Below are 19679 nucleotides of genomic sequence, written 5' to 3'. Positions count from 1 at the left end.
TTCCTATTCTGTGTGGTCCAACGCCATTCATCCGCTTGAATGCCGTACAGGTCTGGTCTTTATGGACATTATCGATCCACCGGTACCTAGACCTTCCGACCGGACGTCTCCCAGTTGGTCGCCCCAGATAAGCTCTCTTGGCCGCATGACATGAGCCTCTCCCATCCTCTCCGCATGGCCGAACAAGCGTAGTCGAACAATGCACTAGCCGAAAAAAAAGGTACTAATCTCAAAATCTCACCGTTATTTCAACATTTTGTTATTGTGTACAGCCATCAGATATATCGGAGCGGCTGAGATGCTCAAAAATATCTGAACACGCACTCTAACGCCTTGACAATAGACGCGTGTTCATATATTTGTGAGCATGTTGGCCGCTCCGATATATTTGATGGCGACTGTACGTAACTTCAACCCTAGTGCCCATACCTATAAGAGTGTGTGCAGATTCTTTTGAATACCTTACCAGTACAGCCACTTCATCTTTTCTTGTTACTTCCAAGACATATAAAGTGTTCACATGTTTTAGAACACTGTTTATTATATTTATATAAATATTAATATACAACAACAATAATTTATATTTATATAAAAAATGCTTCACATAACACTACATCAATTTAAAAGTTCTCCTAACGAGCTGTACTAAAAATAAATTTCCAATACCTCCCCAGAATCTAGGTTAAGCCGTGTAGGATTCCTAGGCTAGCAGCCTAATTCGAACGTACTCTGATATCAGAATGACATATAACTGATGTCATTCTAGCAGGGATCGGAACCGGTTTTTTGGAAAAACTCTGAATTAAACATATATTTCGGTTTATTTTATACTCCAAATATAGGACTCGGTTGTGTTTTTAGATAACGACTTCGTATTATTAGATTGCCCAATTAGAAATGAAATAATTAACAAAGAACGAAAAAATACCGGTTTCGTTCCCATACAAAAAATACCGGTTTCCGATCCCTGCATTCTAGTGTTGGTTATGACTCGAGTCCTTCGAGTTCTCTGCTTTGAAACTCGACTCCGTTTTTCAGACTCACGTCTTAAGTCTAAACTCGAGTTCTTTTCAACTTGTTAGAGACTCGAGTCTTTTGTACGGACTTGAGTCCTTTTCAGAGAGCTCTCAATTTTTTTGTTTGCAAAATTTCGAAATGCTTTGTCTTTAAGTAATATTAGGCACACAAATTGTACAATAACGCATAATTTCTTTACTTTTAATCAGGTTAAACCTATGAAACTGTTGATGGCATCTTTATTCGGAGACTCGAGTCCTTTTGAGTTCCCTTAAAAAAGACAATAAAAGACTCGCCTCAGGACTTAAAAGACTCGGAAGTTTTTTAAGCGCCGTGTTTCGTAAAAACGAGTCGAGTTCTTCAAATTCAGACTCAAAAGACTCGAGTTCCTACCAACACTATGTATGTATGTATGTATGTATCAGGGGCGGCGCCTCCATACAACTCGATTCCCACCGGCTTGCCTAAAATTTATTGCTACATATACCAAACTTATAAATCATCATTAAAATTAAAAATATATCCACATTGAAAACACTACGTATTTACATTACCTTGGAATTGATAACACGATTTACTAAAGCTTCACGAGCGGGCGCGCAAAGTCAAGCTAGTTAAGCCTAAACTTGACTATTCATTCATAAGACACTACACGGATACGAAAACTCACACACACACTCATAAAGTTTGCTATAGAGAGTCCGCGCGAATGAGCTTCAAAGCAACTCGGTCTTGAATCGAGTTATTCATTTGAATAAAAACCTTAAACGTAATAATTAAGGTTTATATTGGAAAAATGCACACACACATTCATAAAGTCCACGCGAGTACTGAGGGGCCTACCGCGAACCCCGAAGTACGCAAATTGCGGGCAACTTTCTCTTTTACTGCAATCATGGTGTAACTAGAGTGACATAGAAAGGTGCTCGCAATATTTGCAAACCAAGGCGTTCGCGGTAGGCCCCGTAGTACACGGCCGCAACAACGTCCGTTATATTAACATGCTGCTTTATTTGAATTTAAACTTTAAATACAAACAGGTAAGATTTATATTAGAGTGTAATGTTTCACAATTTTGAATCGAGTGGCGTTTGCCGCGCGTATGCTTAATATTGCCATACAAAAACATTGAATTGAATAAACGGGTAAAATTTTATTGTATTTTGCTATAATTAATACCAAGGTTTGTAAAAACCTTTAAAAAAAGATACATTTTATTACATAATCCAAGAAACTTATGTAGTTTCAATTTTTGTAATTTGATAACGAACGTTTCTTCAAAGAAAGTTCTGTTTGAAGGTTTGTAGTAATAGGTTTTAGAATTCGTGGGTGAAAATGGAATAATGTTATGACAACACTCCCGTCTCGGTTGTTTCCAAGGCTTGTGTTTTTATGTGATTTTAGTTAGTTTTGTGCATTTTATATATTATTATGTTACTAAACCAAAACCAGTGAAATTTTGTGCGTATAAGTGTTGGATATTGTTCGTAGCGCAGGTGTTTTCAAGGGACTGACCTTGTTTTTAGGAAAAGGTACTTTCTTTTATTTTACTTATGGCCGCGTTAGTCCACTTCGATTGTTGTGTAGTAGATTATTTATTAAATGACTCATTTCGCTCTTGGCTAACAGAGGAGTTTATGAATATTTGATTCCATATTCGAAGGAATTCAAGGCTATAGTGAGCCCCCGCGACGTCGTCGCCGATTAAACACAGAAATGGACTTAAAAACTCAGTATAAACTACTATATCAAAAAATTATTCATAACGTTTTAATTCAAATAGATTCCCGATATCGATCATTGAATAAACTCACTTTCTTGGATTTATTAAACAAACACAAATACACCCAATATTGCAGATTATTCCCCGATGAAAAAATATCCGATTTAATGAACGAGTTTCCAAATGTTTTCAATTTCACGGCCTTAAAAAATGAATTAAATGTTATGTACACCTCGCCAAGTCTAAATACATTAGACGCGTACGAACTTTATTTGTACCTCCACAATTCATCCTTGAGGGACATATTCTCGCAACTTTTAAGTTTTAACTTTGTGTCACATTTTTTTTGACTCTTCCCGTATCGGTTGTATCCGCGGAAAGATCGTTTTCGGCCTTGAAGCGCATTCATACCTACACGCGAAATTGTCAAAAAGAAGAAAGATTGTCAAATTTGGCCATAATTTCAATAGAAAAACATTTACTGCTAAAAATTCAAAAACGTCACGAATTTTACGATAGTGTTTTGGCTCATTTTGTTAAAAAAAGCCCGCAGAATTGTTACAATACAAATAGACTGTTATTTAAAGCCTAAATCAGAAATTATCATTTAAAAAAATCAATCAGCTTTCAACCTATTTTCAGTTTAGGTAAATGCATGTTTTTAGGGTTCCGTAGCCAAATGGCATAAAACGGAACCCTTATAGTTTCGCCATGTCCGTCTGTCTGTCTGTCTGTCTGTCTGTCTGTCTGTCTGTCTGTCTGTCCGAGGCTTTGCTCCGTGGTCGTTAGTGCTAGAAAGCTGAAATTTGGCATGGATATATAAATCAATAAAGCCGACAAAGTCGTACAATAAAATCTAAAAATTTAATTTTTTTTAGGGTACCTCCCCTACACGTAAAGTGGGGGTGAATTTTTTTTTTTCGCTTCAACCCTAGAGTGTGGGGTATCGTTGGAAAGGTCTTTCAAAACTAATAGGGGTTTTCAAGAAACATTTTTTGATAAAGTGAATATATTCGGAGATAATCGCTCCGAAAGAAAAAAAAATGTGTCCCCCCCCCTCTAACTTTTGAACCATAGGTCCAAAAAATATGAAAAAAATCGTGGAAGTAGAGCTTAAGAAAGACATTAAATGAAAACTATAGCGGACATGATCAGTTTAGCTGTTTTTGAGTTATCGCAAAAAGTTTTCCCTTCATAGTAAAAAGACTTACTAGGTACTGATTATGCAGATTTGCATATTTGTTTAACTCGGGTGAAAGGTACCGTTTCATCCCTTGGTTAACAATTTACTATACTTTAAGCTCCAGTTTAGCTTATTGTGACGGAAGAGTAACTACGGAACCCTACACTGAGCGTGGCCCGACATGCTCTTGGCCGGTTTTTTTAATAAATATTTAGCGTTAGCAAGAGGTGTTGAGACTGTTAAGTCTATTACGGCTCGAACACACGGACGCGGATCCGCGCGCCGTGGCGTGGCGTTGTGCAAACGAGACATCGCTATGTAATGACCATAGCGCTGTCTCGCTCGCAAAGCTTTACGGCAGGTTGCTGGTTTCGGTTTAATAATGTGCAAGATAGTTTTTAATTGGTGTTTTTTAGCTGGTGATTTAAGCTTTGCTTTACTGATTTGGTCATTTCTTATTTCATTAAAACGTGTAATCCTTGTGTTTTTTAAATAACGCGTGGAACGTGCAGGGATTAACAAAACCTAAAAGTAATTCTGATGATATTTGCAGGTTTAGTAAACGCACGTTTTTCTAAATAGGTGTTTAGGGTTTGAAAGACGTGTTGAGTCTATGAGGGCAGGTTTCGGTTTAATAATTCAATAATGACAATAATAGGTTTTAATTGACGTGTTTTAACTTGGTGATTTTGTTTCACTAATATGGTCATATTTTAATTAATTTACATATGTAATGTTTGTATTTTTTAACCAACGTGTGTGCTGCTTAATTCACCGTTTTTTTTGTAAATAAGCAAGTTGCATTTGCAAGAGGTGTTGTCTATTAGAGCAGGTCGTTGGTTTCGGTTTAATGATGTGCATGATAGCTTTTTAAGTAATGATTTTTACTCGGTATTTTAAGTTTCACTGGTTTGGTGTTTTTTTATTTAATTAACATTTGTAATGCTTGTGTTTTTTTTAAACTAACGTGTGTTACGTGCTGGGATGTGAATGCTGTTCAAAAGGCTTTTTTCAAAGCCGCTTTTGTCATACTCGATATACACTGTTTACGTGAAGTCAGTGATGACTAGTATGGCAAAGGTGGTTTATGCACTAACTGCAAAAGGTCGCGCCCAAGGACACACATAGCGCACGCTTCACTTTTATCACGGAAAAATAAGTACATAATGTCAAGGTAAGTGTTTTTTTTTGGTCCGAGTTGCCTAGCCAAAATTTCCACGCGCCGCTACTGGTATGTATATACTTTATTGTACATAGAAATAAAAATACGAAAAACACAGTTACAGAGTAAATTAAATACAACAAAGGCGAACTTATCCCTGTATGGGATCTCTTCCAGTTAACCACTATGCACTATGTCATGCAGTTATCGTGCATTTCGCCACAGAATAAATAATACATAGTACTATCGTACAGAAATGACACTTCGTACAAAACCGAAGTTTGACAGCGATTCAGGGACGAATTATGCTGTCCCTTTCTAATGTATGGCACTATACCTTTCGGCCATTTAGGGTTGTCAAAATTCAAGTGATTATCTTATCTGTGGTCGTAAAATCATAGGGACGTCAAGTTACGCCATCCCTAATAATTGTTTGGAGCAATTCTGAGCCGAGAAAAGCCGAAAGGAGGAGTGTCGCCGCACTGATTTCGCTCGTAATGGTACTTGTCAGTACATGTGTTGGCTAGGCGAGACACACGATAACTAAATAACATGATTCAAATATCATTTTCATTTCTTTTTTTTTTAATACTACGTCGGTGGCAAACAAGCATACGGCCCGCCTGATGGCAAGCAGCATCCGCAGCCTATGTACGCCTGCAACTCCAGAGGAGTTACATGCGCGTTGTCGACACTAACCCCCTCCCGCCCCTCGTTGAGCTCTGGCAACCTTACTCACCGGCAGGAACACAACACTATGAGTAGGGTCTAGTGTTAATTGGCTGCGATTTTCTGTAAGGTCCCCCAGAAAAAATCAAATTTCTTAAAAAAACAAAAAATCATCAAAGATTTTCAAAAAATCTTTTTTCTTATGCTCAGAAGAGGGCCATCGTTGTTCTAAAAATGTGCAAAACTTGATACGTTTCTGCACTAGAGCATTTTACTTTCTAAGTACGATTTTTTCATTATTTTAACGATAAGCAACTGACTTTCATTTTTAAATGTATTTGTTATACAAATTCCATTCTGATTTAGTCTCCCCATTCCATCAATAACGATACTTTTATCAAAATGGCTAATTTAAAGTACCCGTATGATCCTATACGAAATTATAGTTAGTCATGTTTAAAAAAAAACACGTATTTTATTATTACAAGCTTTTATTTACTTTCACCTGACCGTTGTCTGTTTGTAATCAAATCTTGCAAGTTAAATTTGATCCTTTTCCCGGTTTCCGATTGAGCTGAAAATTTGCATACATATGTAAGTCGGGTGACAATGCAATATTATGGTACCATCGAGCTGATCTGATGATGGAGACAAGAGGTGGACATAGGAACTCTGATAAAACAACGCAACCTAATTGTGTTTGGGGTTTTTAGAATTTTGCTCGACGAGTGCCTGTGGAAAGAAAAGTACAGTCAGCGATAAAAGCTTGTACCAAAAATGAAATTTTTGACAAAAACTTATTACTTTTCTCGTATTCGAAATGAAAACTAGAGTGGTGACTCGGGTGAAAGGCATAATTTCATCCCTTGATTAACAATCTACTATTTGATGCCCGTATAAATTCGAATTATCCCGTAGGAAACTGAAAAGGCTCTACAGGTATATAGGATGCTCTACAACGCCCACCAGTTTGCAGATAGAGCATTAAATAAACTAGGCTATACTCCAAGTTGGAGTCTGTTTTAAACTTTGAAATGACGTATTTTTATCTCTATAATTTATTTGTGTATTTTTAGCTAGGAAATCTGATTTTATAATGAATTCTCGTATTTCTGTCTGTACTCTTATTTTTAATACAGTTGCTATTTTTGACCGTAACCAGAATCCGCAAAGAGTTTGCATACCCAAAAAGTTTATATATATTTTTAATATCGCCATTACACGTTTATTACGTCCAAAATTTTTACATAATATAAATTAAATATTTATTTGTTATTATATAAATAAAATGTTTTAATATACGATATTTTACTAAAACAGTTTATATTTTTTGGCTGAATGAAACTATCATTGCCACGTTGGCTGACTGTATATGAGCTGAATATTACCGGTACCTGTGTCTATACGTTTTGCTGTTTTTGATATTATTGTTTATATAAGAACTAGATTTCAATTGTGAAGGTAATATAAATCATCACCAATAGAATCGATTATATGGCTTTTGCAGATTTAATCGAGAATCGCAAATAATCATTTCTAATTTGCATTGTCACAGCCCTATATGTTTTATTGATATGCCTGCCTACCCTTCGAGTTTCAAAAATACTATAGTTAACCTTCACAGGAATCAAACATGAAACTAAGGCAATCCAGCTTTCCACATAAACAGCTTCATCACATCAATAACTCTTAAGTCAACGTGATAAGCTTCAAAATCGTAAACATATTTTTGCACCCAAATACGACCGTCACGATCGATAAGCGAATTAGTCGTGTTATAGATAAGATACGTTGTATAACGATAACATAAGATACGTTGTACAAACAAGGCACAAATAAAGGGAAAGTGGGAAATATGACGGCGATAAATCGTGGAAGCCGTATGGCGAAGGCCGTTATACTTGTATACAAAAATATACTTACTTCTAGGCGCGGTTATGTATTATTGTGGGGTGGTGTTGTCAAAAATTTTAGTGATTTTTTGTTTTTGGGAATGGCTCAATAGGATAAACTTCTTCTTCTTCACGTGCCATCTCCGTCCAGGAGGTTGGCGACCATATGTCTATATGTCTCTCTATGTTCAGTCATGCGAATTAGTCCATCTATGCTCTTCACTTTTAACCAGTGTTCATTCTCACACCCTAGAACCTAAATGGTCACGCACTGTGCGGTTTAAGAGGAACTTCCTCCCGCGCACGCTCCGGTTGTGGAATGAGCTACCTGCCGAGGTTTTCCCGAGGGTCTACAGTATGAGGTTCTTCAAAAAAGGAGTGTACAGATTTTTAAAGGGTCGGCGACGCGCATGTAACACATCTGGAGTTGCAGGCGTCCATAGGCTACGGTGACTGCTTACCATCAGGCGGGCCGTATGCTTGCTTGCCACCGTCGTGGTATAAAAAAAAAACCAGTCTCTTATATTAAACTTAAATTCTTTTTTTTCTTAGGATAAACTTATATATGTAAATAATAATACCGTCGACCGGTCTGGCCTAGCGGGTAGTGACCCTGCCTATGAAGCCGATGGTCCCGGGTTCAAATCCTGGTAAGGGCATTTATTCGTGTTTTTTATGTATTTAAGTATTTATAAATATTTATATATTATATATATCGTTGTCTAAGTACCCTCAACACAAGCCTTATTGAGCTTACTGTGGGACTTAGTCAATTTGTGTAATAATGTCCTATAATATTTATTAGCAGGGTCAGTTAGTAGGCCAGACAAGTCGTCAGGTTAGACAGTATTAACCCTTAAATGCATAGTGATGTATGCAGCCTACACAACAAAAAACATATAATTTAATGCATAATTAGATTGTATTCGATATAATTGATTTAGTCCTGTTTAACAATTTTGATCGTAAATGAATACACTTTCAGATGTTTTATTTAAATTTTCGCAGTATTTTAGTTTAATAAAATTACATTAGCTTTAAGACGAAATGGCGGAAAATTTGAAAAACCTGGAAAAGTAGGTGATTTTTAGTATGTGATTTAGGTGTTTTTTTTTTCGGGATTAGCAATTATTTTACATTTAAAATGTTTATCATAGGTATATCACAAATAGTGCACCTTTCTGATAGTACCAAGATTTTTCGTATATCTCTTACTGAAAATCATATATTTACATAAATATGATTTTAGCCTATGTAAATTCTAACACTGATTTAGCAGTGAAAATCGATGTTTTAATTTTTATTTTTATTTTTCCCAGAATCAGTAAACAATTATGTAACACATATATTAATTTCAGGCAAAAAGAAAACATATGCATTTAAGAGTTAATCAGCTTCGTCCAGTCACGCCTTCAACCAGTCTGCAGCGACCATAAAAATTTGCTAGTCTTGTTACTAAGCTGAGTAAAACGGTAGATCTATTGTTTTTTACTAACAAAATCCCCGTTGATCGCACTAAAGCCCACTCATTCATAAACAAACAAACATCCACGTTGTTTATCCAATCAGTGCGTCCGACGATAGATAAAACTTTACTCCATTTCGAACTTCGACAGTTAGATATTACTGTCAAAACTACCTATGTAATTGTATTGGACGGTCAGGCAGCAGTGAGGTACTTATAAGTGCTCTGTGAATAAAGTTTTATACTAAGACCAACTTTGAGATACCCATAGTACATTATGCAACGAGGGGGTAGGGGAAATTTTGCATACGAGGTATTTATATACACGACAGCTGAAGGCTTGGAGTACATTTAAGACTTGAGTTTACAATATTCTTACCCCCGGAGTAACATACTATTTTTTTCATCATACTTGCGAAGAAAAACTAAATTTAAGCGAAATAATTCATAAATACGGTGACATTTCAAACATTCGTCCGCCATATTGTCATTCTTTGACAGGTTAGGCATCGAAAGCACAGACTTATCCCGCATTCAGCCACGCTTGAAAATTCTGTATAAATGTTTTAAACGGCTGTTAAATTAATCAAATCAAATATTTGTTAACATAAACAATAAAAATTAATTATAAACGTCAGTATTTTAAAAGTAAAACTCACTTATACCTGCTCGGTTCGTATGAATTAGTGAAACAATAAAAAAAAGCTATAATTCCCTCGGGAGTTACAGCTTTTTTTACAATCCATATGTCCCGCGGGAACAATACATGCCTTTGTCCTTCATTATACCTGCATGAAATAAGATCATTTTCGAGCAAGTATGATGAAATATGTTTCGTTGTAGTTGTAAGGCAAAAGGTCTGTGGGAATTACGGATAACTCACGTTAGAACGGACGGACCCGGGCCGAGGCATCCGATGATCACCGGTCACCTGTTATAGATAATTAAGTGTCGGTTGCCTCGGCCCGGACCATGGCCGTTCTAGCGTGGGTCATCCTTTAGTTGTAGATGTATGCATATACCCATACTCGTATCTACGAGTACAATAAGTACGTAATAAGTAGTAAGTAGTTATGTCTAAATATATCTATATTTAGACATAACTGTTGAGTAACTAAAGTACAAAATAGGTAATAAATAACAATGATAGGATCCGGAAAAAGAGGACGAAAGGTTTTTTTTATATATTAAGGCAGCAAAACTTTGTTGGTCCATTAGGCACGCTTTTAGTCTTGACCAATCTGTCGGATTGGTGGTGGAAGATTATTCCAGCACATCGTGGCAACGTAGCGAAAGCTGCCACGGAATGCAGCGGTTCTGTGCCTAGGGTATAGCAATCTGGGAGGATATCTCATGTGTTGATAAATGGTCAATTTCTCAAATAAGTACACCGGCCTTTTACTGATACAGATACCAAAGAAGAGCGTGGCAAAATGTAGAATGCGTCGACTATTCATATTTAAGAGTTTATTTGTACTCAGGTGTGGGCTATACTACCACCACTTCACTACCACCAGTTTTGACATTGGCATATTCACTCACGCCTACGTAACTTACTTTCTATGCATCTCGCTCGTACTCGCATCGCATATTAGTGCAAGCGAGATGTATAGAAAGTATTGGTTCCGCTTCATATGAAATACGAAACATCGACACGAGAAGACAATTTCTAAAGTGTATTTAATACACTTTAGATCAAGTCGCCTACAAACAAAACCCGAGTGTACACAATGAGTCAGTAAAATCAATCATGGGGGAGCAGTGAACCTTAAGTGCGTTTAGATGTATCGTATCCGACGCTATTGATTTAAAACTGTCTGGAGTGGACGTCCAGCTGTAGTATACTGTACGTTATAGATGCTCTTGTTGACAGCCATAGGTACACACAGATAATTCCTTTCTCATTCCGGTCCCAAAATTTCTTTACGATTAGTTACGTTTTAGAGGAAGAAAATGTCGAGATCGAAACCTCGATTTAAGCTGCAGTTGTCCTCATAGCACTTTTAGGATCTGTCCCGTCAGCGCAACGGATATATTAAAAAATACCTAAAATTCTCAAATTTGAAAAGGGAGCTGGTATTTCCTTTTAACACATACACTGCCAAGAACACTGTGTTCATTTTGTATTGAAAATGGGGCACTTGGCACTGAAAGTAAATTTAAGGATATTCATACTTTCATACTGGTCCTAAATCTAGGTAGATGGTACATGAGAAATTCGCAGAACTTTTCAGAAATAGGTAGGTATTTGACATATATTCTAATGTTTTCAGCAACTAAGTGTTCTACATTTTAAACACATTCCTAACGGAAAATTAACACATTGTTTTAAACGTTTACGTTTCGCCTTCGCTCCAATAATACTCTCACATAATAAATAATTAGTCCTAACGCTTACTTGCCAAAGTCCACGCCAATAGTTAGAAGTGGGTCAAAATCAAGCGAACAGCTAAATGAACGCGGTGGCTAAGCCAAAAGTTTGTCACTATACAAAACGGAACTACGAATGAAAAAGAAGTGTTATGTGAAACCAGTTATTGACGATTATGCCGAAAACGAGGAAGTGGCGAAATAACCCACCTATGTTATCATAGAAATGAATATAAAATAAATATTCGGGGACAATCATACACAGATCAACCTAGACCCAAAATAGACAGTTTGTACCATGGGTACAAACATACGTATATATATAAAAACATACTTAAATATATATATGTATTGAGGTCGCTTGGTCAGGATAAAAACAACACATCCAATTTATATCAACCATGTATAATTACCGACATTCCTCTAGTTACATTTTACAATCAAATATGTATCCGCAAATCCTTATTTAACTTAATCGGAACTAGGAACAGTATTTCGCAAGACATCCGTCTCATTCCGAGGTTACCAACAGAATGCCTTGTTCACGTACTCGCTTGTGTTTTTATAGGCGGTTGTTCCCGTCAATCTACTCCCTCAGTCGATCCACTGGACAAGTCACGTGACAGACCACGTGACTTGTCCAAAGAGTCAATAGACTATCTCTTATTGAATAAAATATTATTAATGTTTGATTATAAATCTGTAAAATGCCAAATGTTACCTTACACATGGAAAACATCCATGACCCCAAAACAAATATCTGTGATCAGATCATCACACAAATAAATGCCCTTACCGGGATTCGTACCCAGAACTATTTTAGGCCTCACTACTGATGCTGACCATCAAATAACCATCAACCTTTTAATTTCATAAGTCAACATATTGATTGGAAATAAATACAACATTATAAATATGTAATTAACTACGTTACAGCACAGCGGATGTCATTCCAGATCTCAAACGGATCCCAACTGGGGAAGTACCTTACAGAAAACCGCAGGCAAATAATACTAGACCCTACTCAATTCATAGTGTTGTGTTCCTGCCGGTGAGTAAGGTTGCCAGAGCTCAACGAGGGTGTAGAGGTTAGGGTCGGCAACGCATGTAACGCTACGCATAGGTTATGATGACTGCTTACGATCAGGCGGGCCGTATGCTTGTATGCTACTGAACTAGTATATAAAAACGTTTGTTACCTACTCATTAACCCTGTCCTCAATCATAGAAAATCATATTAAAACACTTTAATTATTTAAGTGGATCAACCATCTACTAATCAGAGCCCTACCGCGTACCACGTTCGACGTGTTGCCTCTTTGTCGCACTTGTAAATTCGTACTTAAGTGTGACAGTGAGGCAACACGTCAAACGTGGTTCGCGGTTGGCCATCTGGGCACCCTCTCCATTCTAATTCCCACACTTAAAGACGTTTCTAAAAACCAGTATAAGAAAGAGCCCAGATTACGTACAATTGTTACACAAATAGAGGTCATACTGAACTCGTTGTGGTTAGGTTAGGAATACAGTTTTTATACCCCATCATACATATTCAGTAAAGAGACATGCCAACGTGTACATATAAATAAAAGATGCTAAGGACTGTGATGCGGTCTTCTAATATTGGCTAGGTTATGTTACATTTTGTTGTACAGTCACATCTATAGGGACTGCTATGCGTTGTCAGCAATCCGCGCGGCTACGGAAGGCCCGACGCATAGCACGCACCATTTTTTTTTTTTTTTTTTTTTTTTTTTTTTTTTTTTTTTTTTTTCTTAATTAAGACGTGTATTTTCCCAATCACGACCGGGAGACAACTAAGGAGCGAGCTATGCGTCGGGCCTTCCGTAGCCGCGCGGAATGCTGACAACGCATAGCAGTCCCTATAACGTCTGAAAATATCGATACGAAAAATGTGTCAAAAATATGTATACACTACCTTAATGTGCAATAGAGACGTGTATACATATTTTTGGCACTTTTTTCATATCGATAATTTCAGACGTGACCGTAGATATTAACTGGAAAATAAAATAATAATCTTATAAAATTGAGGTGGAATTCATGAAAATGAGGTAGGTAGTTATGTTAAATTTTAATAACTTGCGAAGCGGCGCGGCGCGGGTGAATTCAATCCTTTGATACCTATGGAAGTGTCCTACGTGAGCGATTATCGTTGTGAACGCGAATGCCGTTGGGGCCGCGCCGCGAGGTATCGCGAGTTATTCGCTCACGTAAGCCACTGCGTTAGACATGAATTATTGACCGAAGCGTAGCGAAGGTCTACATTATGACTCGGCCAATCTGCTTTCGTATGTCTGGATGTTCTCCTCTACTGGTCGCAATTGTCAACTGATTCTAGTGACATTTTGTGAGCAGATTCAGTAGTTAGATATAAGTCTTGTGTCGTTTCGTTTTTTGGAAAAAGTTCAAAATGGCGGATATTACTTCTCATTTAGATATCGTTTGTATGTCGTATAATTGACAGAAGCAGCTCGATACGGGCAACCAATGTCTCTTTGACGTTAGAAATATCGTAGATACGTGTCTTAATCATTCTTCGAATTGGGCCGAATGACACAACAAAAAATTTGTAACACTTTCGCTGCCAACATTTTCGTAGCGCTACGCTCGTAGCCGATCCCAGCGTTTTCCCTTTGTAGAGGAAAGCGACTACGAACAGAGAACCCGCCGAGCGGGTTCCCGGTACTCAATGTGTCGTATGTTTATCGCGTGGTCTACAGCTCACAGATACACTAGTTACTTATACTAATTAGTGATATTCGATTTTTGCCGTAATAGTGTTGTTTATTCCAAGAATACTTGGACATTTACCCCCTTATTCATAAACGTGTACTAAAGTTACGATGCCGCTAATCATCGTTTGTCCCTTTCCGACGTATTGGTATGATGGAAATGGACACACGATGATTAGCGGCATCGTAACTTTACTACACGATTATGAATAAGGGGGTTAATGTATACATCGTGTTTTTATTGAATTCCGTTAACTCCGGGGTATGGGTAAGTACGTTTAAGGAAACTAAATGGCATAGTTAATTTTTTTCATGTAATTTAATGTTGCATATAGCGTTGTTGTAACGGGCATTACATTTATTTCAATCTAACCATTGAAAACTATGAAATATCAATGTCATTTCGAACATCGATCGTCCGAGATAGTAATTAACTAATTGCAAATGAATAAACCCGTACTTATTGATTAGTGTTTAATCAATATGTACACAGGGCCTAAGGCAAGTGTACACGCTCGTAAGGGCCTTATAAGAAAAAAAAATTATTATCTCTGAAATGGAGTTAATTAGAATACCGGTGTCCTTGAGAAATGTACTTAATTTAAGCTCAGGAATACGGCCTTGAAATTAACGAAAAAAAAGACGGTGTATATAATTAATGTGTATTTTTTAGTGCTATAGACTATGCTTTAACTAGCATAAAGTTGCTCAAATAGGAGGCAAACGAACAGACGAATTGCCTGATAGTAAGCAATTACCAGGGCCGATGGAACACCAGAGGGATTTCAAGTGCGTTGCCGGCCTGTAAGATGGGAGTGCGCTCTGTACTTATAGTAATTTGGGTATTATTAGGATTCCATATTTATAGAAACACGTGTGTTTGCACTCGAAAAGCACTATTGCAAAGTGGAATTTATGCAAACCATCATGTTTGACTGTTTTGTGAAATAGTTTTTTGTTATAGATTATTTTCTCAAGGTTTTCGATCTTAGTTTGATAGATAACAAAACTTTAAAATGTATACCTGAATCTATGACTAGGGTTTGCACGACGGATCTAAAATCCGCGGATCTGGATCCAGATCCGGATAATTGCACACATTTCGGATCCGGATTGCAAACTCTGTTACACACTCTTTGCAGCATCAGGCTTATTTTTCTTATTAATAAAATAAATAAATAAATAAAAGAGCTTTATTTCTTCCACACATACTTTAAACAAAATAAATATAGAAATCAAAATAAAATAATTTACCTTAAAAAATATGTGGGCCCCTTTCGGGTAAAAGCCTCCTTATTTTTCTTATTAGTCTATTATAAATTCAAATTAAATTGTCTTAAAAAAGAATTGTCATTCTGTACCCCTAGTATAAATTTATTCAATAACGAAACGTGACGTACGCGTTTGCGTTAAGCCTCATTCTGTATGGGATTTTGAGTTTCCAAAACGTCCCGCTTGGCGCGCTGTTTCTAAATCCCATACAAAATGAGACTTAACTCATTTAACGCCAACGCGTACGTCACGTCAGGCTATTGAATAAATTTACACTAGGGGTTCTGATTACTTCCGTTTACATAATTATACTGATTGGTTGTGTCGTTGACGTGATTTTCTGTTTATTGTAAATATTTATTACAATAATATCGAAGGTATATTCCTCCCTTTTATTCGTTACAGTCCGCCATTCCATATCATTTTTTTTACCGTATCTATGACTTATTGTTTTATAACAAAATTGACATTGTTATAATTTTATAAAATGTAAACTCCATGTACCGTCACTCGATATAATAATTCACTTCCTATAACGTCGACGTTTGTTACGTTAACATGTATTACATGAAATAAAAATATTAATTAATTCATTCATTCATTTGTTGGCTATAGTTGGTTTACTTTAATATTAATTTCTCTCTATACACCGTGGTTTTTTTTCGTTAATTTCAAGGGTGCATCCCTGAGCTTAAATTAAGTAACTTTCTCAAAGACACCGGTATTCTAATTAATTCCATTTCGGAGATAATCAATGATTAATGATTATTATCTTTTGTGGCCCTTACGAGTGTGTACACTTGCCTTAAAGCCTGTTTATATATTGATTAGTGTTTAGTACGAGTACATTTGCTACTAAACATAAGTACTATCTCGGACGATCGATGTTCGAAATGACATTGATATGTCACAGTTTTCAATTGTTTGGTCGAGTTAAATGTAATGCCCGTATTACAACAACGCTTTATGCAATGTTTAATTACTTTTTTTTAATGAACTATGCCATTTAGTTTCCTTAAACGTACTTACCGATTCCCCGAAGTCAACGGTATTCAATAAAAATACGGTGTGTAATAATAACTCTCTATAGCAGTGGTTCTCAAAGTTGACTGGGCTCTGACCCACCTAACAAAGTTCCCAAATTCGGGACCCACCTCTTAGCCGTCTTAAAAGGGGGCATAAAATATTATTGGTAACGCGCAGATTCCCTTGTAGTTTCAGGGCCCACTCAATATGCGCGACCCACCAACTCGCGACCCATAGTTTGGGATATGCTGCTCTATAACGCCAAAAGGATCTTTATTGTTTCACATAAAGTTTTAAGTCATAATGTATTGTTTTTCCACATTTTCGTTAGTCAAAATTTGGTTTTTCTCAGAAACGCGTAACTTTTCAGGATTGCAATAAAACAAACCTAACCTAACCTATCTATAGGATAACCTGAGGAAATTCCTAAAAAGTTAACGGTTTCAGAGTTATGACTAATGATAATATGACTATCATTACATTATGACTTTCAGTAATTATGCCAAACAAAGGGATCCGGCGTCAAAAACGTCCACGTCTAACACATCACTTACGTGGACATGTAAGTTTGTGGTTGTACATGTACGTAAATTGTTTGTTGCAAAAAAAATATTATAATTTCACGACCTGGGTACCAAAATAAAAGCTTTACTGAAATAATGTCTTTCAATGAGCTTCTAGAATCGGTTCAAGCTAACTCTACATAGCATTTTCAATGACAAAGTGTGGAAATGTCACCATTAACGTCAAATATCTATGAAAAGATGACATTTATAGTGACATTCTTTCCTTTTGTCTGTTCAAGTCAGCGCAAACTGCAAATGTAGCTGAGACGGACTTATATTATGTTCACATTTATTTAATTAAGTTCTGTCCAGCAGTGAAATTTGTAATATTAAAAAAATACGTATTTATAATAGTACTTTTTTTTATTTTTACTATATAAATTTCTACCTTCCACTATAATGAAAAAAATAGAGTGCTACATTTTCATATAAATAACTTAATAACTATTTAATAAATAATTATATACTACATCTCAAAATATATAATAATAACTAATTTACACTTACCAATTTATTTATCCTATTCACAAAACACAATTACACATCATCACTACACTTTTCCAGAAAAAAAAAAACAATTAGGCCATATTACGGACGGCCAAAATTACCGCGGCCTCGGCGCTATTTTGTCACCGAAACATGCCAGCACTACTAAAAATAACCATTACTAACACACACACTTTTTTCAAAAAAGGAACGTTACTTTTTTAATTTTTGTGAACACTGGCCGGTTGTGAAAAATAATGTTATTTTTAAATTAAGAACGGCGGCCGGGCGCGTCCGCGAGCGGAGCTCGGAATTCGAATTTAGGTTAGAATACGCGGGTATGGCGCCACACAGACATGCGCAGATGTTGTACAGACGGGGCAAAGTAGAGTGGAGGAGATGCGTCAAAGCTTTGTATTTTGAGCTTTCAGAAACGATGACGTCAACAACTTTGAGAACAAAAAATTACTTTTAGGCATAGCCTAAATGTGAAATGGAATATTTCACTTGCGATTTCGTTGCGTTGACTTTTAAATCGAAACAACATGCTTCACAATTGATCTGATTAACTGTTAAAAGAGAATTCTTCAGGACAAGGATCTGTAGTCGGTCAAGCCAATCGACAAAGACAACAAATATAATTTACTAGCAGCAGTACACGTTATCGTGCCGTCCAAGTCACACATTTTAGAGATATAGTATTTAAAAAACAAGTTCGCGCTGTCCCTCTCACTCGCTACGCTGCGTTCCTGCTCCAACATCGCTCCTAAAGTACCTGGAAAACCGCTCAAAGATGGACGAGTGAGATTGAGGGCCTCCACTCCACATACGAGTCCATCTTCAGCGTTCCGGCCGAGGCATTTCATAGTGGTTTTCACGACTACTGCGAGGAAATAAGAAAACATTTGCATAACTATAAGTTCTTTAATAGAAATAAATATTTATATTGGTGTGAGGACAATTGTTGAAAGAAAGCGATGTATTTTTGCCAGGAACTTCACTAGAAGAACTCATTTTTATAGCGTAGATACGTGTTTCTTATATTTTTAAATTAAACACAATTAACACTATTCAATTCAGTAAGTATTTTCCGATCCCGCCTTTTTTCCATTTTTTTATCACTTTTAAGAGGCGTTTTTCTGTTGTTTGCTTCAAACCGACTCTAAATTTAGAAGCTTGCTAAAAAACCACAAACAGCTACAAAAGTAAAAACGCCTTAAGCGTCAACTGAATGGTTTTGACGTATCTTTTTTTTAAACAAGTAATTGGTTCTATAAATAACCTAATTTTATTTTTGAAGAAAAAATTGGCGCCAAAAAAGACCTTTTACCACTACCAAAGGCAGATGATGATAACAATGATCACCAATGACAGATGATGATAACAATGAAACATTGTAGTAGTGGTGGTTCAGGTGCTATAGCTATTGCCTACTTTCCAGCTTGGTTTTAGACCATCTATTGCCACATTTCCGAACAGTGGCGTGAAAAAATATGTTATTATACACATTTGTAAATCCATATTAAGCACATAAATAATAAATAAAGGAGATTATTACACTAATTGACTAAGCCCCACAGTAAGTTCAAGAAGGCTTGTGTTAAGGGTACTCAGACAACGATGTATAAATATAATATATAAATACTTAAAAACATGGACACACCCATTACTCAGGAACAAATATCCGTGATCTTCACACAAATAAATGTCCTTACCGGGATTTGAACCCAGAACCATCGGCTTGACTGAGTCACTACTCACTACCCACTAGACCAGACCGGTCGCCAAACCAAATAAAATACAAATACAAATGCATATCTCACGTCGTGGACAATACCTCCTCTGGCGGCAAAGCAATATTTTAAATTTTCGCGACGTGCGGCGCGGCAAGTGAACGCGAAATTAAATAACAAGTGAAAAAAAGAAAAGGTACACAATGGGTACAAAAAACCTAGGCATTTAAGAAAAACAAAAACAGGAAACAAATACACATACATTTATTTTCCAAATTGACATGACATCAATCATTAGTAATTAAATTAAAATTAATCATCAATAGCGGATGAAACAATGCGCCAAAAGTATCTGATAT

At 36.5% G+C, this 19679-nt stretch overlaps 1 protein-coding gene across 1 annotated transcript in view; it reads right to left on the bottom strand.

The window, feature by feature from the left end:
• Positions 1-18024, bottom strand: part of LOC133530696 (muscle calcium channel subunit alpha-1-like) — a 126329-nt gene extending 108305 nt beyond the window's left edge. Inside the window, exon 1 of the mRNA XM_061868713.1 lies at positions 17609-18024. The gene's annotated coding sequence lies outside the window, so the exon portion shown is untranslated. The remainder of the gene's footprint in view (positions 1-17608) is intronic.
• Between the last annotated feature and the right edge of the window lie 1655 nt (positions 18025-19679).

This window comes from Cydia pomonella, chromosome 23 (genome assembly GCF_033807575.1).
Source record: "Cydia pomonella isolate Wapato2018A chromosome 23, ilCydPomo1, whole genome shotgun sequence".
In the NCBI taxonomy this organism is placed as follows: domain Eukaryota; kingdom Metazoa; phylum Arthropoda; class Insecta; order Lepidoptera; family Tortricidae; genus Cydia; species Cydia pomonella.
Note: the sequence above shows the minus strand (reverse complement) of the source record. Positions and strands in the feature narration are given on the sequence as shown.